This window comes from Python bivittatus, unplaced genomic scaffold (genome assembly GCF_059951505.1).
Source record: "Python bivittatus isolate LINGU-HERP-01145 unplaced genomic scaffold, Pbiv_v1 ctg000570_np1212, whole genome shotgun sequence".
Classification (NCBI taxonomy): Eukaryota; Metazoa; Chordata; class Lepidosauria; order Squamata; family Pythonidae; genus Python; species Python bivittatus.
In genome coordinates this window covers 16810582-16835461 of record NW_028277097.1, presented here as the reverse complement: position 1 = coordinate 16835461, position 24880 = coordinate 16810582, and the positions used below count along the sequence as shown (strand labels likewise).

At 41.7% G+C, this 24880-nt stretch overlaps 1 pseudogene; it reads right to left on the bottom strand.

Moving 5' to 3' along the window:
- Positions 1-720: 720 nt before the first annotated feature.
- Positions 721-15849, bottom strand: LOC148214335 (16 kDa beta-galactoside-binding lectin pseudogene; annotated as a pseudogene).
- Positions 15850-24880: the final 9031 nt, after the last annotated feature.

Sequence of the window (24880 nt, the reverse complement as noted above, 5' to 3'; positions counted from 1 at the left end):
GAAGAAGTTAGATGGCCATCTGTCAGGGTTCCTGTAGAAGTTGTTTCCTGCAAGAGCAGAGGGTTGGACTAAGTGACCTCTGAGAGCCTTTCCCACCCTTATATTCTATGATTGTATGGTTCTGTGAAAAAGATGAAATTCCACCTCTCCATCAGATGAAATTCCAAACATGATGGGAGAGCTAGAACAGCATTATAAAGTAATTAAAATATTGGACTTGGACCAAGGAAGTATAGGCTCAGGTAATCACTTGACCATGGAGGGCACTGAGTGATTTTAGGCCAAAATTAATTCTCAGTACAATCTACTTCACAGGCTGGCTCTGAGGGAAAATGAGGGGAGAATCTTGCCCACGTTGGTCACCTTGCATTCCCAGAGGGAAGACATGATACAAATGTTATAAGACAAGACATAAATATCTGGCCCCGTCAATCCCCAACAGCACCTGCCCTCACTCCTAGGGTTCAGAAAACCTTTAAAAAGTGCCTTTTTAAATGTGTGTTTGGGGACTGAAGGGAGGATGGGAGATGCTCCTGAGTTGAGGTGAATTTGGCTGCTTTGGTTTTTATGATGATATTACGATTATGTTGAATTTATGTTGACGGTATTTATTATTCTTGCTATTGTTGTCATTTGACATATTTGATCATTCTTGAATTCTTTTTTTTAATTTATTTATTTACACAAGTTTTATTTCTAGGTGCAAAACAAGGGATGGGATCAATCCAATTTGACAGATTTGACTTTAAGATCGCCAGCAATAGAGAAGAATTCCACTGTTTCCACTTCCATCCTATTTGGGAACTTGACTTCGTGGCCCCTGGGCATTTTCACTATCACCTGTTTGGCATCAAAGTAGACAAAGAGCTTGATGTCTTCCCCCTGATAAAAAGGGAACTCTGACTCCCGGAGCTCTATACCCCATTCTCCACATGACTTGGAATTGCAAACAAGGGTCCTAACATCCTCCTGACTCTCAAAGCGAGGGTTGAAATGAAGAATCAGCTCAGACTCATCCTGTCCCAAGTTGAGGGCAAAACTTTTAGCATTTATTTCTATCTTGCCTTTCACTTTGATGCAATCCCCAGACCTGATTTTCACGTGAGCAACCAGTTGCACTTCCCTTGCTCTTAGACTTCTCCGAGGGATCTCAGCGCACCCTGAAAAGCAAATCAACCCCCTCAACTGTCCCAGGGGGAGTGATCATTCTTGAATTCTTGTGATGTATTCCCCGTGCTGGCTGGGGAATTCTGGGAGTTGAAGTCCACACCTCCTAGAGTTGCTAAGGTTGAGAAACACCGGTATATATGTAGTGTATGTTTTGCTGCAGGCCACATAGAACTGCATGACTGAAACAGCATAGAAGCTTTCATAAGGCGAACAAGCCTACATACATAAATTAGCATTTTAAAGTTTTAATTGTAACACTATAATATCTCATCTGGTGTAGATGGCATAAACCAGAGCCACACCTTGAGTTGTGTTTGTAGGGTGACATTCTGTCATTAAGAAATAATGCCCAGATGGGGTTAGGCAAATCTAAGAGAGGCCTGGGCCAATGAGGATGTGTTTTAATTCCTGGTGGCTCCTTTGTAAATCTAAGAGACAGATCACAGGGGCTGTCACTGAAAACACAATTAAGGCATAGGTAGAATGCACAGGTAACATCAATATTCAGGAGCAGGTGAACGGTCTCAAAGGGGTCTTCATTATCTCTGGTTTCAGGGGTGCCACGGGAGGTTCAAAAAATCAAGATGGTGGCTGCAGCCATGCAGTTGAGTCCCACCCCTTTTTATATCAGCTTGCACGCCATGCATAATAAATCCAGGACACATAAACCTAAACAAAGGAAAATAGGATGGAGCTTCAAACACCAACTTGACTTTTTTGAACCCCATGTAGATTCCCTTGCCCCCTTTATATTCTCCCATGGAAACCATAGGCTGGCTTTTCTCCTCTGGCACGAAGCAAACTCTTTTGAGACTCCCTGGGCTGAATCTGCATGATATCAAACCACAAACTAGCCAAGCTTCTTTTAGTATACTCTTTTGTGTAAGCCCAGCCTGAGTAGTTAGTTGGCCGTTGTTTGCATTGTATAAATCCAGATAATCAGGCTAGAAACCGGGAGACCATGAGTTCTAGTCCCACCTTAGGCACAAAGCCAGCTGGATGACCTTGGGCCAGTCATTCCCTCTCAGCCCCAGGAAGAAGAGGCAAGGGCAAACCATTTCTGAAATTTTGCCAAGAAAACTGCAGGGACTTCTCCATGTACCTGACAAGGATCAAGGCTGACTTGAAGGAACCAAAACAAAAAAAAATCTTGTAGAACCATAATCATTTACTTGCCCCTTTATTATAAAGGTAAATAAGCAGCAAGTCTCAGCCCTTTTTCATAGTGTACGTATGTTAATACCTGGGATATTGCAGGTTGCAGGTGAGAGGGATAACAGATCACAAATGTATTGCATTATGAAAGCCCCTATTTCTGACTTAAGCAGGAGAAAACTGTTGTAATTCTACAGGCCTGTGACCTGCCAAGTGTTATTGGACTTCCAACTCTCATCATTCCTAAACTGTTGCTGAGGGATGATGAGTTAAACAAGATCAGAATGGCCAAGGGTTCTCCAGCCTGCTTGATATGAAATCTAGAAGGAAATGTTGATGCTCCTTCCCAAGTCAAAGATGGTGAGCATTATTGGTTTATTTAGCAGAACTGATATGGCATCCCACTCCAAGACTTTTGAATGGCTCACAACAAATTAAAAAGAGAAACACAAATAAAACAAAAGTAACCATTAAAAATATAATCTATGAAAACCACAAATATATAGGAAATAAGCATTAGCCAACATAGCACTTGATGACTCAACATTTAGTGGAAGAGGACCATTTTTCCTGTCTTCTTAAAGGTTAATAGAGAGGGAAAGGTTAGCCACTGACCTTGGAGAGCAAGCTGTTCCTTGAAAGGCTTGGTTAAGTACCCCCATCCTCCTAACTCATTCCTTTTGATATGTATTCCCCATTGTATGCCTGCTTCCTCTCTTGTAATCCCTTCCTCTCCAATCTCTCCACTCTGCGAGGTGGGGGAGAGAAAAAAACAGGTCAGGCACAGGTGAGATTGCCTAAAGAGATTGCTTGTTTTTCTCCCCTGCCCCCTTGCAGAGCAATTGGAGAGGAAGGGATTACAAGAGATTAAGCAGGTCAGTTTCTAATCCAAGAAGATGGTTTGTAAATAACAAGCACCCAACCCAGAAAGAGCTTTGTAATCTAAGAAAGAATTCTCATACTGTTAACATGGCTAGTAGCATTTATGAAAACAAAATCCAAGGATGGAGAGGTTCACCTCCTCAGAAGAGACTGGCATCTTTCCTTTTACACCAAGAGGATTGGAGGAAGAAATCCAGAACCTATTGATTTGGGATTGCTTATGCAGATATTCTGTATTTGAAAACAGAGCTACTTGGTGGAATACTTGTGTTCTCACTCCAACTTTTTTCCTAATAAGTCTAATGAATCCTAACTCAGAGAAGGGTTCCTTTGTTGTTCTTCTCCTGTCCTGGCTGTTGCTAGGGAGATTTGACAAAAAATAGATACTAACCAGCTTTGACATGATAGGTGTTGCTGGAAAAAGGGCAAAAATGTTCAGGGAAAGAAGGTGAACCCTAAGCAGTATGGGACATTCTTATTTATGCCTTCCGTAGTTCATTCTGCTATTTCTAGCCCAGGTAGAACTGGCAGAGCACAGCTTGAAATGAGCTCACGTGTATCTCCAACACTCCAGTGGAGGCCCAAGTGCTGGTGCTTCTTTTAGTCATGACTGCTGAAAAAGAAAGGTAGGGCTTGTGCAGTTTCAAGGCAGAAACACATATACATTTATGTACGCATGTATGTAGTTATTTATTTAGTTAGTCTCTCTCTGCTAAATATTTCCAAAAATATTAGGAAAAAAGCACTGTAAAAGTCACAAAATACAATTAATCAGTCTCACAAAATAAGCCCATTTGTCCCAAGGAAGGAAGGAAGGAAGGAAGGAAGGAAGGAAGGAAGGAAGGAAGGAAGGAAGGAAGGAAGGAAGGAAGGAAGGAAGGAAGGAAGGAAGGAAGGAAGGAAGGAAGGCATCAAAGCAAATGGAAAATCCTGAAGCCACCTCCATTTGCATTATAGCCCTGCTTATGGAAGCTTTTCCCCTAGCAAAGTCATCGGGCCCCTGGTCTCCAAAAGGCTGTGTGTTACTTGCATAGAAGCATTGCAGGCTAAATACCCCTTTATAACAGCCTGGCTGTGGGTTCCAACTGACCAGTTCCTTCTTCATCCCTCTGATGAGGAAGGGCCATTTCTGAAAGCTGCAGTGGATGAGACAAAAAAGAGGGGAAAATTCTGTTGAGCAAAGTAGTCTGGGCAAACCAAGCGAGATAAAAATGACGTGTGTGTTAATGATGTGTTTTATGGGCTGCTATCTGTCTCAGGAAAGGTCAAAGCAAATGGCAAGAGCTGCTCGGGTGATTGGTCCGTGCGTGTGCGTGTGTGTGTGTGTGTGTGAGTGTGGATGTTGATAGAGGGTGGAGGGATGTGTGTTGAATGGTGGAAAAGGAGGAGGGAAACAGCCCTCGTCCGAACATGGCAAAAGGGTCCGGTGACATCATATAAATACCATAATTGGGAAGTGGTAAATTGAACTAGGACTGCCTTTGGAATTTGATGTGTCAATAAACAAGTTCAAGGTGACACGTCGGATCAATACTGGGCGACAAGAATCATCCGACGAATTTACTGCAAAGTAATTGGGTGCAAAATGACTCGAGTCAACCTTCACACTGCAGAAAAATCAGACGAACGGGGCAAGCTGGAGGCAACAGTTTGTACCTGTCAGACGCTGCTTAAGGTGGCTCGCTCAGCGCTAATAGAGTTGTTTTAAGAGAGACACACACACATGCACGCACACATATGCCCCATGCAAGAAATAATAAAGAGAGCAATCCTTCTGCCCACCCCCACCCCCCCTTTATTATGAAACTTATCCAAAGCATTGATATAACCCTGCACACACCTTGAGGGGATCTGAGCAGAAGAACACGACTACAAATGCCGGCGGTGGTCTTCCATATTTATATTTTTCTTCCTGTCTGCATTTAGATGACAAATAAAACAGGCCTAAGAAATTGTTCCCCCCTCGATCCAAATAAGGGGATTTTCAGTGGATTGGTATTCCTTTGATTTCCCTTTAATTTCTCTTGCTCTGCATTTTTGATATAGCAGGAAAACAAATTGTACACACATACACACACACGAAGCCATCATTTATCATTGCGCAATGTAAAACAGGAAACAGCCGCTGAACTTCGCATCCCTTCTGTTTTGGGAAATAGTAGAAAAGTCACACGGACATCTGAGTTTGCTCCTCTAACACTGCTAATTAATCTAGTTAATCCACTTTGAATAACTTCATAATAAAGCAGGAAACAGAAAGAGATAAGAAATAGGGAGAAAAGTTATTCCTTTTGGCGTGTGTCTGTGTACACACACACACACAGAGACACACACACATCCACAAGGATATTTATACCATACCTTCATTATATTCCCAAGTCTAGACTTTTCTTCAAGATAGGAAGTGACCCTTGTTTTCAACACAGGAAATTAAGGTCATAAAAGCAGCGGCTGGGGAGTGGAAACTATGTCAAACTTTGTACATTTATATACATTGGGTTAGACTCCAAACTTAATCATATTTAGGGAAGAATCGATGAAATAAATGAGAGATAAATTAGTCGTCACTAATGAATCTCACTTACTTCCGTGGGTCTTCTTTAAGTAAAGGTACACCTGAATGCCATTAAATGTTTTTGTTTGAATGAAGACTAATATCAAAATGTTCCTTCCGATTTGCTGCTTGCGTATGACTAAATTTCCACACTGATTGCATTTTCAGTATTTTAATGTGTTTGGTATTATTTGTGAATTGCTAGAAATCACCATATAAAAAGGTAGGATGAGGAAACCACTGCTGCTGATCATCATCATCATCACCACCACCACCACCACCATCATCATCATCATCATCATCATTATCATCATCATCACCATCATCATCATCATCATCATCATCATCATCATCGTCATCAACAGCTCCCACCATTGGCAGGAATCAGAGATATGGGGCAATTTAACGGATTCTAAAGATAAGTGTGTCATCGCTTTCATCAACTGACAGCACAGACCTTAGGTTGAACACAAAGATCCCATCTACTTCTACTTAAATATTTTACATTTTGCTTAGCAGAATCTGAGAAGTGACAGTTCATGTCTTCCCTGTGCTAAAAGAGTCGGGCTTCTGCCAGACAGCGCAACTCCATAACTTACAATAATCCCTCTGCAAAGAGGGAAAAACAGGCAAACTTGATGCTCAACTTTATTGATGGACTGACCGGACTGGATAAAGCAACGCGCAGCATTTGTAAGCTTTGGACAAACCGAGGTTCTGGCTATAAGGCTGAAAATTTAATGGATGTCAAGAAGTAGAAATGGGGAGGGGAAAGCCAAAGGGATTTAAGTGGAAGACAGATGCCAAGAATGAGATCTGTGCAAAGACTTATTGATATACTTAGCTTACAATACTTGCTGATAGCTAGTACATAGTTACTGTATATTGGAAAACTCAATGGCATGAAACTGATCCAAGAGGAATTCACTAGCTGTGAATTAGTAGGAACTGGTGTGGTAGAATGGATATTTTATTAGACAGGAGCAGCCTCTATTTAAATACAATAATTGCCAGCTTTTGTAAAATCACAATGATATACGATTACAAAAAATAGGAGTGATGGATTGGACTCCAACACCCTCTTGTCCTATATTCTATTTCATCCCAAAGCCCACCAGGAGTTATAAAGTTAATAGGTTCCCACCATCGCTGCCTCCTAGCAAGGAATAAACAAGAGCTGATCACCTACACACATGGAAGGTTGAATGTAGTCCTTGTGCTAAGCCGTATCCGCCGTAGTCCCCCTTTCATAAGAACAGAAGAACATTTGAGGAGCAGGGCATCTGAAAAGGGAATTAAACTTCTGGACAGTGTTTATTTTCAGGATGGGGAGAAACGTTTGTCTGGTTTACTTTTGAATGCCAAGATAACTAATTTTGCATGTTTGAACCAACATACAGTCTAAAACAGTGTTTTTCAATGTTAAGATGTGTGGATTTCAATTCCCAGAATTCTGGATGGGGAATTCTGGGAGTTGAAGCCCACACATCTTAAAGTGGCCAAGTTTGAAGAACACTGGTCTAAAAGCAAACTATCACTTGAAATTCAATGTTTGCATGCATTTCCTTATTTTAATTTTTAATTACAAATTTAAATATAAAGAAGGGAAAAATCTGCATAAATGCTTATATTTATGAGACGGAGGGTAGTGGTCGTGCCCATGTCAAACAGCGGGGCTGACTCCCCATATTTCAAAATAAATGAATTAATACACATTCTCATCTAAGACCATTTAAAATCAGGGTAAAAATTACCAGTGGGCACTTCTGTTCTCCTACTAAAATTTCAGTCCAAACTCCCCAAAGGAGAGGCCTTACTTTCCTCTTTCGCTTTGTACCCTCCCCAAATTAAAACAAATCAATAAAAAACTTCTCAACCGAGAACTTTCTGTCCAGTATTATGCATGTAAGACAGAGCTCCTCAGGATCATATCATTTTCTTCTCTCCTTTGGTTTTAATTCTTTGGCTTAAAGGAATGATGCTAACATCTTAATTGAATCAAAGTTGAATCTGGATGGAATCAGAAAGTCAATTCAAATGGTCAAATCAAAATGGCTTGACTTGGATGATTTGGATCCTTCTACAGATGTGCAGAATGTTTCCTGAACTGACTAGGACATCCAAATCAAATAGAACTTTCTAACTATTTGACTCAAATATGATACTGTTGATTTTCTGAGCCAAACAAATGATTTACACTGTGTGTTTGCTTTTGGCTATGAACTGGAGTGGAAGAACCATGCCCATAACGGGCCATTCAAACCATGTCCCCTAGTTCTCTGCCCAGTTCACTGGGTGGAGCTCCAGGAAGCAAGATAGAATTGGTCTTGTCTCTCGTTTTAGAGACCTTACGTTTGGGCCATATATAAGCAGAAGCAAGTGTCCTGCAGTTATGTTCAACACTCAAAAGCTTGGCATAACTTTATTTCCAAATAATTTAACTTGGGCCCCAAGTCCTATTAATTTCAGGGGAAGTCAGTAGTGCAAAGCACTTTGCTGAATGAGCCCATCAGATCATCACTTGCTTTCAACCGGCATATGGATCAAAGCCATTTCCTCCTGTTAAAAACATTTTGCCCCAGCCCCAAACTCCAGGCTATTAGCAGGATATGGACAGGCAATGGATACATTTCCTTTAGGCTTGCTCTTAGTTCCTCAGGACTGCTGCAAAAGCATGCATGGAAATTGAGGGCATTATGTATCCAGGTCTTGCTTAACGAGATGCAATGCAGAAGGCAACCCGTTATTTTGAGACTAGAGGTTTTGCTCCTGACCCAGATTGATTTCTCTTTCACAAATTACAATTCCATGGATTAATGACCAGCGTAGATGCAAATGTTCTCGGCTTCCATCCAGGTGCATTAACCTCTCTCCAAAGCAAGAATTCGTTTTCTGACCCTGCATTGCCTCTTGAGTAATTGTTTTTTAATTTCCCAACTCAGAATGCCATGCATTAAACACACAAAGGCCACTGCCATATTTTTGGTCACTGCAGATCTAATTGAGGACCAAGGACAATCTAGTTAACAAGTGTTTGCAGCTGACACGTTATGGAAAAGCCTTGACCACATTCTATAAACGTATGCTTATTTCAGGATATGAGCACATGAAGCTACTTTTGAGGTTGATCATGTCTGATCCCACCATGGGGATCTCAGAGATAGGTCTTTCTCCATCCGTGGAGAAAGAGAGGAAAAACATAATTCTATATTCAAACGTAAATCTCTTCTGTCCTTTTGTGACTTTTTTAAAAAAGGCATACACAAACATTCCCATTAACTTTCACCCAATTTTCCTTTTCATACCTCAATTTTCCCTTTCACCTGTAGCCTAGTTATAGCATTAGCCTATTTTCTGGGTTCATTATATTATAAACTAAGCAAAGAGGGCTCATGTAATATGCTAAGCTACAAAAAACTCAGCCAGACTTAACCTGAATGAAAGCTAACATTGTACAAATGCATCTGCTATTAAACCTCTGGTAATAAATGACTTTTCACATAATTTTTACACTGAGAACTGCTTCATGCCAGCTGTAAGTGCACACAGTCTGAAGGACATCTTCTGATTTACATACCTATCAGGTCCATGCAATTTAGGTTGCTTGGTTTAAAAATACTGAGCAAATGAAATGGTCTACCATCCCTACTTGGAGTTTAATTTAATTCTAATTTAATTTATTAAATTGGTTATAGCTGCCCCCTCCCTAAGACTCTGGGGCGGCTTACAAAATCCAGAAAACAATTAAAAGAGAACAATTAAACACACATAAACAGGCAGCACAGACTCAAATAATCAGAACAATAAACAGTACAAATATGACAGGGCCCCCACAAATGCATTAGCAAACACATTAACCCCAGGCCTGGGAACAGAGCCAGGTCTTAAGGGCTCTTAAGAGATCCCAGGGCTGGATATTTCTTCCACCACCATGGGCACTCACAGAAACGTCCTGCTTTTGTGCAATTAACAAGAATTGACCATTCTACCTATAGGGGTAGAACCGAAATCCACAATAAAAGAGTTGGCATCCATCAATGGCGTCACACTCACAATGACATCACAATGCACCATTGTATGGTCTTGCTTTTGTGTCACTGTGCCATCTCTGCAAACTCTGCTCCTCTGCTTTGGGCATGGGTGCAACATCATGATCCACATACAGAAGGGGGAGGCTTGCCATGTGCTAGTGCTTTCATCATTCTGCCCCCCCGACCCCTCCCTTGGGTGCTGCTGTCTACCACTGAGTTACCACAATTGGCCACGTCACAGCCGAACTGTGGAGCAGAAGCCCAAACCGCTGCTCAGCAGAATGACCAGGGAGGGCTTATGACAGTGTAATAACAAAGAGTCTCCATAACGCTCTTAATCCTGGAGTTTAAAAGTATTCCATTGCACCACTGAAAGTAAATCAGAAGGGCTACCTGCAAACAGAGATGTCTTCTTGACTGGCCTCTTTATTTTCAGGGAGACGTAGAATCCTAGGTGGAAATGGCCAGTTAGACCATTAAGCCCATCCTCTGCTCAATGCAGTTGCAGTTCAAACACCCCAACCAACAGCTGTTCAGGCTCTGCTTAAACATATTCAGCAGCATTGTGAAATTAGCCAATGGTTTTCCATTCAATGAGCATATATTTTGAGGACTGGGGGGGAACCCCCCAAAAGATTTATAGTTCTTCCCCTTTCCTGGGCTAGAGGGGAAAACTGGCAGAACTCTAACCAGTTTCACCCAGTTGAAAACAAAGAAAATAGGAACACCTCTCTTCACCTTCCATTACTGAGAAGAGAAGAGAAGAGAAGAGAAGAGAAGAGAAGAGAAGAGAAGAGAAGAGAAGGAAGGAAGGAAGGAAGGACGGAAGGAAGGAAGGACGGAAGAAAGAAAGAAAGAAAGAAAGAAAGAAAGAAAGAAAGAAAGAAAGAAAGAAAGAAAGAAAGAAAGAAAGAAAGGAAGGGTCTAGCCCTTCATGGAGTAGCCCAGGATGAAATAGGAATTGAACGGGAATGGAGGGTGTGTCTGCCAGAGCACACACCAGCCAATTGGAAGAGAGACGTCTGTATAGGAGGAAATGCAGATGTGCACTGATTGCCTTGCTTGTGCCAATGGAGAAGGAAAAACCAGATTTCTGATGTTGAGTCAGAAAACTCTATCGGAGGTCATCTTCCCAGCAGGTGAAGGATGAGCTGAGAATGATGCCATCTGTTCCTGCCCTTCCAAAATGGTAGATGGCTCATCCTCATACTGGGGCAAGCAGAAAGTATGGATCAGCTGTTAGTTTCCAGTGACTTAATCTTTTTGTTACCCTTCTGCAAATTCACATTAAGCGTGTCTGAATCCTCCGTTAGTATGGTATCCACGAGAACTAGATACAAGACTCATGGTGGGGCCTGATCAACACAGAACAGGGTAGAACTTCCCCCATGGCAACTACACAGCTGTGATGCAGCCTAAAAATACATTAACTGTTTTTGCGGTTACGTCATTTTGGGTTCATATAGGCCTGAGTTCCTCTGTTGTTTGGCTTTGAAACTTTAGGTGTTATAATTCTCTGGAGCTTGGTGTCTGAGCCCTTCTAGACTAGGCTCAGCCACCAGGATTTCAAGGACCATCACAGAATGATCTGGGTGATCCCAGGGTTCAGGACGCTAACCAGTATCAGTAACAGCCAAGGGCAAGAACTGTATCTGCCTGATTGTATCCTAAAATTAAGTTTAAATGAGACATACAGCTTGGCACAAACCACGAGGCAGCCAGCATTGTGACCTAAACCGTGCATTCAGCTCCCCACACAGAGAAAATACAATATGATATATTTTTAATAACCCTCTTCAATCTTGCTCTCCTTCTTTCCCATCATATTGAATCATCAGGGTGTGAAATATAATAAAGCGGCGTTTTGCTCAATCTTGTCGGCTGTACCTTACAGGTGTACTTCAGGTAAATATCCCTTTGGCTTATGAAAAATGAGCTTACCTGAAAGAGATGACTTTGATGAACCTTAGCGCTGGGGCTGCTATCATTCTTTTCCAATTGGCTTCTCAGGCAAGACTTGGTGCTTACCCAGCACAAATTTGTCTTACTTGAAAGGAAGAGATTCCCCAATTCCCTTGGTTCCAAGTGTCTCGGACTTCATCCATTGTGACATGCATTTCACTTCCTCCAGCCTTCTGGAAAACATCAGTTGCATGGGCCAGCATCTTCTGGTGACAGGCCCTCTTTTTGGAAACAGATGAATTATTTACCAATCCATTGCATGGCCCATTGCATTGATCAAAACTGGAATATGAATAATAGCTGCCATGTAATAGCAAAGAGCAGCTTCTAGGACCCTGAGATTCCAAATAATTCAGGACCCCACTGAAACCTCCAGTGATGTGAAAGAGGGCTTTAGGGACTGGGATGGAGGCAAGGTGGGGAAAAACACCAAAATGGGCTAACAAGAAGTTGGGATGAAGATGACATTGATATGGTTCCCATTTTCAAACGTTTTAGTTGCTTGCATTTTCAAACCAAAGCACAACACAGCATTTAGTTCTCATCTGGGTGCTCCTTAAAATTTTGGCAATGCAGCCATGAGAGGGGAAAAAAATGATTTAGTCATATTTGCTTAAACAAACCACAATGGCCTAGTTTGGGCGTCACCAAAGCAATTATGATTGGCTTTATGCAGTATGAACCAGGCCAGTGTCTTTTGCATTGGAGGGGCTTTGCCCTAACTATGGTTCCTAACACGTTTGGGCAGAGGGTCCATATTCCTCATCAGGGAAATACTTTACTCCACGGAGCCTCAATATGGCTAAAGCCTCTCCTGGATTGAGGTGTTCCTTCTCAGTACTTCATTGAGATGGGGCCAATTCAACTCCACCAGCAGCTTCATTTCAACAAAAGAGTTCAATACATGTTCACTTTGATTATGAAGCAGAGCACTACTTCACTTTGAAGGGACACCTCAACCTAACCTCAGACAAAATGCAACATCCCTCTCAGGATCTGTTTTTTGTTTCTCCTTCTTTTTCCTTTCTTCCAGAGATTTCCAAAGAAACGTCAGTAAGTACACATTTTTAATGGCTGTCTTACTAATCCATTTAATCTGATAGAATTGATTGATTGATTATTGACTGATCTGTGTTGACTCTTAGTGACCACACAGATAGATTTTCTGTTATTATGGTTGCTTGCACAGCCAGCCAGATGTTTAGACTGGGTTTGGCATTTTTATCCACCTGTTGAGTCCTTCCCAAGGACCTGGGAGAGGCAGATGTTGTTTGATGGTGTTAATGGTATTGTTGCAGGATATGAGCTGTTCCAAGTACAGCTGCCTTTTGCCATTGACTGATGGTGATTCTGTCAATGCCAATGGTCTTCAAGGGGTGCTCCAGATGTTTTGGGATTGCACCCAAGGCACCTATAACTATTGGCACTATTTTTGCTTTCTTTTGCCACACTCATTCTACTTCTATTTGCAGGTCTTTGTATTTCGTGATTTTCTCCAGTTCTTTCTCTTCTCTTCTCTTCTACTGTCTCCAGGTATTGCAATGTCCACTAGCCAGACTTTTTTGTCTTTCTTATCAACAGTTGTTAAGTCTGAGGTGTTGTGTGGCAGGTGCTGGTCTGTCTGAATTCTAAAGCCTCAGAGCACTTTGGCTTCTTCATTTTCTATTATTTTGCCTGTTTTGTGGCCCCACCACTTGCTTGCAGGTGAATGGTATTTCTTGTAGATTCTATTATTATTATTACTGTTATTGTTGTTGTTGTTGTTATTGTTATTATCTCAAAGGAGAAAAATCAGTCACTTTTATGCACCCTCTCTGTTGTGCTTCTAAATAAGCTTGTGTAAAGGTGAATGACATTCCAGTTTTCTTCCTTCCATCCATTTTCTTTTTCCTGCTCTTTCACCTTCTCTGTCTAGCACAAAGTAGCACAAATGTTCAGAGTGAATGTCAAGTGAACTCCAGGAGGAAAGTGGTAGATAAATTTAACAAGCATTAATGTAATATATAATTTAAATATGTATAAAATTATTCCATCCTATCGATTAGAAAATGGGCTGTTGACCATTTAAAGGCAGCAATCAATTGCATAGTTCACAGGTCAGGTCAAGTTTTGTTCTAATGATCTAAAAAAGAAAATAGCATTAGGAGATAATGAGTTCCACAGGATTATGGATGTGATCTATAGCTCTGCTTTAGTTTGCAAAGAGTAGTTGTGAGCAAAGCTTTCTCCACAGGCCAAAACCTAGGTTTTATCTCTTGGCCAGGTGTCAATGTATGATGTAATCAAAGTCAATGCAAACAATTACTTCTAAAGCATAACATGGTTGGCCTCTCTCATTCACCAACAGTGGAAGAGATGTGGATCTCCATTTATGTGGTTGGCCAACTTACCTTTGCTGTTCTGGAAAGCGGAAATCAAATCTGTCTGGGCTGTTGATCAAAGGATGAACGCACATCCCTCTGCTTGCTGCTCACTCTTAGAAATGAGGTTATTTTTTTTAGCTCAGATAAGAGCAAAGGTCTCAAGCTCTCCTGATGCAAAATGCCTTGAGCTGTGAATTTCCTGAAGAACCTAACATTAAGGGGAAACAAGTTCTGATGCATGTGTGTATCTCATCAAGGGTTCTTTGAGGTATCTTAGATGATCAGAGCTGGTCCTATCAATTAGCAAAATGATTAAACCACCTTGAGTGACAGACCAGGACAGGCAGCTGGTAGACACTCCCTCTCCTAATCTATTCCTTAGCAAAGGTCTCCATCACGTTTTTTGAGGGCTTCTTCAGACAGATGGAATGTGGTGGAACTGTGGTCACTCTGAAAGGGATGTGTAAGAGCAAGCACAGGGTGGTGCAATACATTGTGGGTGGACATCTTTCTCCACTCCTATTTGGCAGTCACCCTCCCTCCTCAGAGAGTTGACCTTCTTGAGCCACTCCTGCGGATCACCTTATTTCAATCTGGCAGGGACTGCCCAATTTGAACACATGTTAGAGGTTGTCCTGATAAAGTTGACATTATCCAAATATACAGTCCAGTATTTAAACATCCTTTGCCTTTGCCTTCTCCTGCCCTACAAATCAGGTGAGTTCTTTTTTTCTTTTCAGAAATCCATCTTCTTTCCACATATCTCAGATATCCAGACATTTCAATCCATTTCTCCTTTCTAGGAAGGCTGACCCTAGCTGATCCCAGGAAAAGCTAAGCAGGGACAGATTTAGTTAGTTCTTGAACAGGAGACCATGAGGATATCCCAGGACTGTGGGTTGGATCAGAAAGCTGAAGTTTACATCCCAGATGAGTGCAAATAGAAAGATGAGCTCAAGTCTAGCTCACCTCCTATGGCTGCAACCATGCAGTTTACTTGGCAATCTAACAGAGGTGAACGCAAGTGTGGTAGAAAAGGTCAAGATAATGGCCACAATTGAACTCTGCACATGCAACACATGTAACAAAACAGATGGAGCTTGACTGCACCGTCACCCACCATCTTGACTTTTTTGACCATGCCCTGTAGATACCCCTGCAGACCTACAGAAGTGGGTTGGGATACTTTAATTGGTTTCCTAGTCTAGTCAACAACCCCTGGAATTTCTAGGACTGGATTAATGTCTGTATAGGTTCTCGGCAGTCTCATATGTAGATTCTCAACCTAGATCTATAGATAAATATATCATTGCATAATCTAGTTATAGACCTATATACGTTTGATTTAAGTGGATGAGTGCTACTTTTTTTTGGGGGGGGGAGTAGGCCCTTAGGAGCTTGGTGCCTTGAGCATGAATGTCCCTAAAAACTATCTATGTTTAACGATTTGGATCTTCTTTCATGCTTTTGGCTACCTTATAACTAAAGTAAGAATAAGAATAGCTCTTCTATCTCTATAACTTCATTGAACATTTCTTCTTTTCACTGCTCAAACTTTTGGCCTGGTTCTATGAACGTGTCTTTCTGTAAAATGATGTTTGCAAGGAAGGGGATGGACATTACAAAGGAAAGAGCTGTGAGCAAAGCCATGATGACACCATGTGAGTTATGATGTCATCATGGATGACATTTGTGACTCACTTGCCTCCTTCATCTCCTTCCACATGGACATCTCTGACAGAGATACATTATCAAATGCATATATCACACCTACATATGTTTCCACTCAAAGTTGGATCCGTTGGTATCAATGAGATGAGAGTTATTCCTTCCCCATTGAGGAGTGAATGACATCCACTCCCATAGCAGAAAACCCAAGATGTATAACTGGGGCCACCATTCAGAAGAGGACTAAATCTGTTTCCTGCTCTCCTGGAGATGTGCTTGAGCATAAAGCAATTTCCAAGTAGTCCACCCTGGAACAAAAACTCCTTAATCTCTGCCATTCGTTGCACAGTTGGATAACTGCTTATCGGTGCATAATTATAAGGGGCGACATCCGCTCCATTATAATTATGCTCTGTACACACTGGTAGAAAAAGACTTCTTGGCAGCTTTGCTTCCCATTGTCTTCTTGGGAGGTACAGGTAGCTGCAGGTTTCTAACAATCTTCTCTTTCTTCACCTCATTAATCTCCTGAAGAGAAGAGGCAGCGATGAAAAGAGAGGAGTCCCTGAAACATTATGTGCATTAACGAATTAACCAGGCATGTGATTAGTGCTCAGGCTATCAGCCGCAGAAGAAACGTTCAGGATGATTCCCATTTGGAGCACATATTCCCAAAGTTGGAAAACATGCAACGCGCAGATGCAGAATGATGCCTTTCATCTGGAGCAGACCAGCCGTCTCCAAGAGGCCCCATCCTCTTCCAGGTTTTGACCACAATCTCTTCTCAAACATGACAAGCAGTATTGCTTTTACCAGTTTATGTAATCATGATCCATTCTCCAAAGAAAGTAGAGCACTTGATCCAGTACCTAGTGTATAACAGAGTAGATGGCTCATATTGAAAGAAGAGCTCAGAGCAGGGGTATAAATAAAATCTACTGTATATTTCTATGGATGTAAAACGGTGTAATTTGTCAAAACACACTCCATCACAGTGGAGAAATGCATCAGGGTCTGCTAGCGTCCATCGTTCTCCACTGAAAAATATGCACAAAAGGGTGATTTTGGAAAACTGGATTCAAAAGTCAGTCTGTTCAAGGAAAGTTGCAAAGGAAAGGAGTGCATTTTTTAAAAGTGTACATTAGGGTGCTTGAATAACACTAGCTTACAAATCCAGAAGTACATCTTCCAGGTTGTTGCTTCTTTTTAATATATATCCAGAGAAAGATTGAGTGAATGCTATAATATATGCATGGGTGTCTGTGGGGTAGGGGGCAATAATGAAACACACATTGTGAGATTGCAACACAAACTCCACCTCCTTTGTATTGTGATGTTGCATCCCACTATGGAAGGGGCTGAGTTGCATTACAGAGTTCCATTATTTTGATGAAGCTTTCCTTTACTGCAGATAGCCATGAATACTTGCAGAAACGATACAACAGACCTGGACCTGATTTAGACGAAGCCATATTTAGCTCAGAGCTTGTCATCAGGTCAAATAAGATTGTGGCATCTCCAACACAGTTAGGTTTTCAGCATTTCCATCCATTCAAAGATGCATGCAGTTCCCTTGGGTTAAGTCCAAACCACATTACTACAAAACTGCTTGCCACCTTTGTTACAGTGAGTGGAACACAGCTTTCTAGAGAGGTGAGAAGTGGCCAGAGACATAAGACCAACCTAGACATCCTGATTCATCAGAGTTTCTAATTCCACATCTGGAAAAGCTGGTGGGGAAGCTTGTACATCTAAAAGGTCTCTGACCAGCTCCTTTTTGATGCTCCTTCTGTCTGAAAAAGCTGAAGGTGTATGTGTTCTGGCTTTCCTGTTTTCCTTTCATCTGTCTAGCTTCTGTGCCTACTCCAGCCTTTCTTTGTCTGTGATCACCAGAAACTGATATCAAATACACCTGAAGGGCACTTGGTTGGAAAAAGCTGGAGTACCTTATTGATTCCAACAGCTGTGAAACATCAAACCAAATCATGCTCCATCTGTCCTAGTGCCACTGGTCTTCTGGGTCTCAAATGTAGTTTTTCCAGAACTGAAGAAACACTCGAATCCCTCCCAACCTCATCCAAAAAACATAGTAAGTCATGGTTTGGTTCACAGTAAGAGCTGGATTTTATATTTTCAGAAATAAAGGATTCTGCATTATTTATTTTTTCCTTGTTTATTTCAGCAGACAATCATGGGTGTGTCCTAGTATTCAACACTTAGTAGAACCTACTCTGAATGCTTACAGCATTTCTGACATTTCATTTGAAGAGCCAACAGCTTCAATAGGCAGTTCTTCCCATCTTTGCCCCTCTTTCTATTCTCCTGCTTGAAGAAATATTCCGGAGGACTAGGTTTTTGTGACCTTGGAGTAGGCCGAATACATTTTTCTTTCTACATTTTTCTTCATTTGAGGAGACCAACCGGTCTCTTCTTCCTTTGGATGCCACCTCTTCATTTCTCTCCTGTATACTAGTCTTCTTATTGAAACAATCCAGCCATTTTACCGATTAATTGAGAAACATTCTGGAACCTATTTTTAATGGCCACATTCTTAATATGGTCAATGAATCAATATTCTATTTGGCCTACTTTTCTCCATTAATAATAATAATAATAACAACAACAACAACAACAACAACAAAAAGACTCAGAGCAGGTGTTATTATGGATGGCCTCCACTTAAAGAAGCAATGGCTCTCTGTGTGTAAATGAGAACAGTTTAGTTTCCCATGCATTAAGCTCATCTTGACAAACCTTGTATGTTCTCCTTGTAAAAGCAGAACAGGCTACAGCCATGAGAAAGGCATGGAGGTTGTAATTACACTGGTGAGTGGAGAAGCACAGAACCACTGGCGAAGTCCCAGAGCAATGATTAAATGTAGCTCAATGCATTACACAAATGAGAACAGCCTGGGACATTTCAGAGGGGGTGAATGGACGGGGGCTTAGACATTATTTAAGTGTTCTTGTAAAGCCCTGTAAGATATTAATGCTGCAAATCTTCTTATGAATATTTAAGGACATAAAATGGAGAACTGCCCCAGTCCAACATTACCACAGCAACCTGTGATATAGTTGAACCCACTTAAGGAAGAATATCTGACGTCCCTGACAGATTTAAACATGATAAGACAAGGCAGGGAGGGGGGCAGTTGGGGGTTGTTATTCAAATGTTCAGGCTGACATGCTGTTTTGAGACCTGGGAGTAGAAATTATTATTCGGAGATGTAATTTTTGCTTAAATCACTGCCTCTGCTTTTGTAAACACTGCAGAGCCCTTCCAAGACTCAAGTTTCAATGTTCAAAAAGCAAATCGGTGCTTTTATGGGCAAGTCCCTTCTTTGCTAGATAGATATTTCCATCCATCCTGGCAGATTAACAACAGTTGTGGATAGTTACAATAGATGATTCTTCCATGGTTCTTTTTTCCACTTTTAAAATTAATAATAATGATAATGATAATTAACACCATCAAACAGCAACATCTGCCTATCCCAAGTCCTTGGGAAGGACTTGATAGGTGGATAAAAATGTCAAATCCAGTCTAAACATCTGGCTGACTGTGCGACCAGCCATAACAATAATGGAACACAAGAAGTTTGATAGCTGCTTCTCAAGTAACAACCTAACTAATTAAGAGACTGACCAGCATTGGCCAAATGCAATAGGACTACATATAGAGCCTGGAGGAAATGGTTGTGTTTGGCCAAAACCAAGCACTTAAAATGAGGAACTACTTAGAAAAGGAAAGAGGACACCCTTTTGTGATGGAATTGACATTCAAACATAGATGCTGAAGACCTAAGTACAAACATAGATGCTGAAGACCTAAATACACAATAGTCAGAACAGACAAACCTTGGTTTCACTTCTCTCCATGCTTGCTTTTATTTTTCAGTTTCTTCCATTCTTTTCTTCCAGTTGATCAGGGGGGCTTGCAAGGTATGGTAAAAAAAGAAAAAGTCAAGATAAAAGCCACAATGGTGTGATGGAAGCTCTGGTTTTTATGTTTTTTAGCTTATGGTTTTTTAGACAGAGCTCCCATCACACCACCATAATGCCATCTTGACTTTTCTGAGCTTACCTTGTGGATACCCCTGAATAGTTGGGAAAAGATAGTCCAGAAGATATCCAGGTTCTGTTCTCTTGGATGCTCACCTTTCATGGTGGAACAGTTTGTGCTTACAATCCCCCCACTGCCAGTCAGCAGTGGTTATCTACAGGGAGAGTAAAAAAAAAATCAAGATGGCAGCACGATCAAAGCCCTACCCTTTTGTACATAGGGGCGGAGCTTTGACTGTATTACTGTGATTGCCATTTTGTTCCAGAGTATGGAGAAGCATGAAGGCAGCACACAGTCTGCAGCTTACAATCCTGGAAAAAGATGTGGCTGCTTTAATGAGACACAGACAGGTGCTGCCTACTGCATATGCACTGACTCAGTCCAAAGCACTTTTTCAGAATTGGATCCCAAACACTTCACAGCCTTACTACAGATTAACAGCCCACTTTTATCCTGTACAACTCAAGGCAGTGTACATAATGCTCCTGCCTCCTATTTTCTCCACAATAACAGGTATATGAGATATAGGCTTGGCTGGAGAGAGAGTGTTTGGCCCAAAGTCACCCAGCCGGTTTGCATGCCTAAGGGAGGACTAGAACTCACAATCTCCTGGTCTCTAGTCCACTCCAAGAGAGAGCCAGCACCTTCACCACTGCACCAAGCTGGCTCTCTCTTGCTTTCTCTCTCTCTCTCTCTTTCTTTTTTTCTCTCTCTCTCAAAAATCACTATACGGCTGCATGAAGCTACTTGCAGAATTCATCCTCTTTAGCACCCATCCTTTGCTAACAAACTTGAGTAAAAATACAGTGTTGCATTGTCAAAATCTCATTCATCTCCAAGGAGGAATGTGTATATCCAGCTTTCCCACTGAAATAGAGTTTTGTCTTTTTTAAGGTATTAAAATTAAGGGAGGGAGGGGGAATAAAGAATAAACACTGATCCCAGGCAACATTCAATAAAGGGGAATTAAAAGTGTTTTCATGAAACCTGGACCCTGGCTTGCAAGCATGATACCGTATGTACGGGTAATAGGTGACCCCCTCTTAGCTATGGATCTGCTCTCATTTTCAGATTCTGATTCTGCCACCTCCCCCCTGTCCTCAGTTCAATAATATTTATTACAATGTCACAAAAGCCATTAGGTGGTAGAGTTTGGATTACCATGTGCATATGCTTGCTATAGAAAAAACAGTGCCCCCCCCATAAGTTGGATTTTTTTTTTCATTTAAATTCTTGATTGACTCATTATGTACATTGGCACTTTTAAGAGCAGCAAATAAAACACAGAGAGTTCAGAAGAAATGTAAATGGCCTAAAAGAGAAGGCAAATGAAGGGGAAAAAAAGCTTATAATCTTTTTCAATGGCTGTAAAATCTGAGAAGGATATATCATAAGTTCCCCGCATGGGGTCCTCGTCTAGATTCAATCCAATATTATAAATTAGACATGACTTTTTATTTAATTTCTGACTGAGAGAGGGAAATTAGAAACAACATTATCTCTGTGGCTTCGTTATAACAAACTATATTTCATGGAGCTGACATAAGTTTACCTTAAGAACTTGTTTTTCTTACCAGATAAAGACTGACTGGATTCTAGCAATGATTACATTGGATGGCTGAAGGCATCCACAGGTGGAATCGAAGGCCTACTCCCTTGTGACATGTGTCATTCATGCAACAAACATAAAAAGAGGTGGGGCCTCAACTGTACATTGTGTCCGCCATCTTGACTTTTTTTACCCACCCCGTGGAACTGTCAATTGGGTTGGTTGTTTAAACAAGATGTCTGGGTGTGGCGTTCTTGTACTTATTTAGTTACAAGGCGGTCAAGATGTGTGCATACAAATGTTTTGTCTTCCATTGTATAATTAACTCTTCTTCCTCCTGTGCTTCTGGCCTTCTCATGTTGCATGTAAATCTTATGGGAAAACATTAAGAAGATGATCAACATATTGGCTTCTTTAGGAATGGGACGAGTGCGCAGTCAGGAAGGTATCTGAATGATGGAAAGTTGATGGAATAATGGGAAGAAACAGCCACCAGCTGTTGCAACTTTCACCACCACCAACTGTCAAGGAAGCTCACAAGCAGCATCAAGAAAAAAAATGAAATTTTCAAGCATGCTGAGAAGGTAGAAAAGCAGAAGCTCTTTTGCTCTTTTTGGACCTAAAACCCAAGCCAGGTCTTAAGGGCTTTTCAGATGCTTTTTTCCAACTTCCCAGTAATCAGCATCAGACATTATCCATTCAGCATCACACTGGGAGTCCTCTCTGAGCCTTTCCCCACTGGAATCTAACCATGGCACAAATATTTTCCTCCCGTGTCCTCATGATGTTGACTTCATCTTGTTCCTAGCCCAGGAGTGAGACATGCTTACGCCATCCACAGCTGGGCCAGTGTTGAAGTCTGCATTGCCCTAAAACCAACAGCAACAGCATATCATTTGTTACACTTCACCGGTTATGTCGCAGGAAAAGTCAGATGACCAGTCGTGGATAGGAATCAGAGCTCCAACTCTTATTGGTTGTTTTAGGCTGATGTAGGCATGTCCCCTCCCCTCAGGACACAGAGAGTGTCATTTGCTGGCATTCTGCTGTTGCCTTCCCAAACAGCTGGAAGCTGCCACACTGGGTCAGTGGGCCTAAAATGCTCTAGCTCCCTGACTCTTATGGTCTGGCACTAAGGTTGAAAGAGTCTAATGGTGGAATGATGTGACCAAGTCTCCCCATTGCTTCCCATGCAGAACATGGAGGAATCTGGAAGCTGGCATTTGTTCTTATATAAAGAAAGGAAACCTCCTCTTTTCAGCTTCTTGATGATTCTGATATTTTTTTCTTTTTAACTTTATTTAGCTTGGGTTGCAATCCAATAGGGTTCAGGAGGAGGGCACAGGAGATGAAGGGCAAAGAAGTGTTTCTCAACCTTGGCAGCTTTCAGACATGTGGACTTCAGCTCCCAGAATTCCCCAGCCAGCAAGGCTGGCTGGGGAATTCTGGAAGTTGAAGTCCACCCGTCTGAAAGTTGCCAAGGTTGAGAAACACTGGTAGAGACACTTAAGTCAGACCTACCCTATTCCTGCAGCTGGTCTGTGGTGGGTAGATGGGCAGAAGAAGGAGACCAGCAGAACCATAGGTATTACTCAATTGCTTTGTCTACCTCACACTGCATAGAGCACAATCAGGACAGCACCTGGTTGGTGTCAATAGCAATTTCATGCCGGTATAGTTTTTTATCAATTCAGAACAGATGAAGCACACTTTAATTCAACTGTGAGGAAAGGCCCTTAGTCCCTCTTGAGGACAAGAGAAGTCCAGACAAACATCACTGAATCGTAGAATTGTGCAGTTGGAAGGGACCGCAAGGACTGGGTAGTTCCACCTCCTGCAATGTGCAGAAAAATCAATTAAACCATCTCTGAGAAGTGACCCTCCAGGTTGTTCTTAAAAGCCTCCAGAGACAGAGAACCCATAACCTCCATAGTTTCTGGCAACACAAGGCAGTGAGAATGTCAAGATTAGGGAAGGATTACTCCATTGCATTCCATTTTGCTCCATTTCTCAGTTATCCCAAACAGTTGCATCTCATACCTGCATGAAACTGTCATCTTAAAAAAAGGTGCACCCAAAAATTTGTGTGCATTTTTGAATTATGCATTTCTTGAGGTATAGGCATTTGCAGATTTCCCCCCTCCCCTAAATATGCACATTTTTGCAAACCATCCTCCCCCAGTAATGCCATTGGGTTCATTATTTTCATCACTAATGTACACATTTTAAATCTGCGAACTGCATTGCAAAATTAAGACAACTGACTATTGAAAGCAAACGACACTTTCAGTTTGCACGTTGGTTCTCGAGCGGCGAATTTACATTTATATTAAAATGTGAATCGAACCACTTTGCTTCCCATCAGGGGTGTCTGCTGGGGGAGTCGAGCGCTTAATATGGCAGCTGTGGCGCAGGATCAGAGCCGCACCTCTTTTTTATGGGTGTTGCAAATGATACATGTAAAAAAGAGTGGGTCTTTGATTGTGCAGTTATGGCCCCCATCTTGATTTTTTTGACCTCTTTGTGGGTGTCCCTGCTTCCCACACCTAGACAAAGGGTGGGTGGGAGATATCAAAGGCCTACGTTACATCGGAAATAGAATGGCTTCACATCAGGATTGTGGCATGTGAATGTGTCCATAGGAAGACATCTCAGACTTTCCACGTGTGGTCAAGCCATCTTGCTAGGAAAAAGACTACCTTCTAAAGCTGAAAGTTCTTAAAAGGTGACACTGTTGGCTTGTTCCTACCTCCTCCCGAAGATCCAGCACCAGAAGTGCTTCACTTTGAAACAGAGATTGTTGTCTGAATATGCAAAGTCCTACATCTGACGCCTTTTTCTTCTTTCTCCCTGCCCAGTGGAGAAATCCTGCATTAAGCACAGATTGGGATTACCCCGTTTAATGTTTATTTTGCTGTAAATAATACATTGCCTCCCTTTAATCTCCATTTCTGTGCTTAATGTTTCAGGGATTTGGGTTGGGGATAATTAACCCCTCGGTCCACAATGCTAAATGGAGAGGCGCCTTCCCCACCCACCCCCTTCTCCTCACTTGACCTTAACCCTCCCTAGCCACTAAATGCATAATGGCCTGATAAATTTTTAAGCAGTAATGAAGGACATAATGCATAATATGCCATTAAGTTTGCATACATCAGCGCCAGGCATGGAGGGGGGCACATGGTGCTAAAGTGGATGCTTTAAGTGCTAAAATCCCAGATTGGAGCAGTGGTCATGTTGGTGGCTGTGAAGCTCAGGCGTGCGTTGTACAGCTGGCTGGCCAGCCTCTAGCAAGAGGGTGAGGCCTGCACTGCATTCATAGTCACCACAAAGAGCACATCTGGACACAGTGCACGTGCTCCAAGCAACAGATCTTCTTGGCATTCTCCTGCACATTTTGACACTTGGGTTTTTCTGATGAGCTGATGCTTGGTAGGCATTTGACTCAAACCTCCACATTTTGTAAAGGTTTTTTTTTTTTTT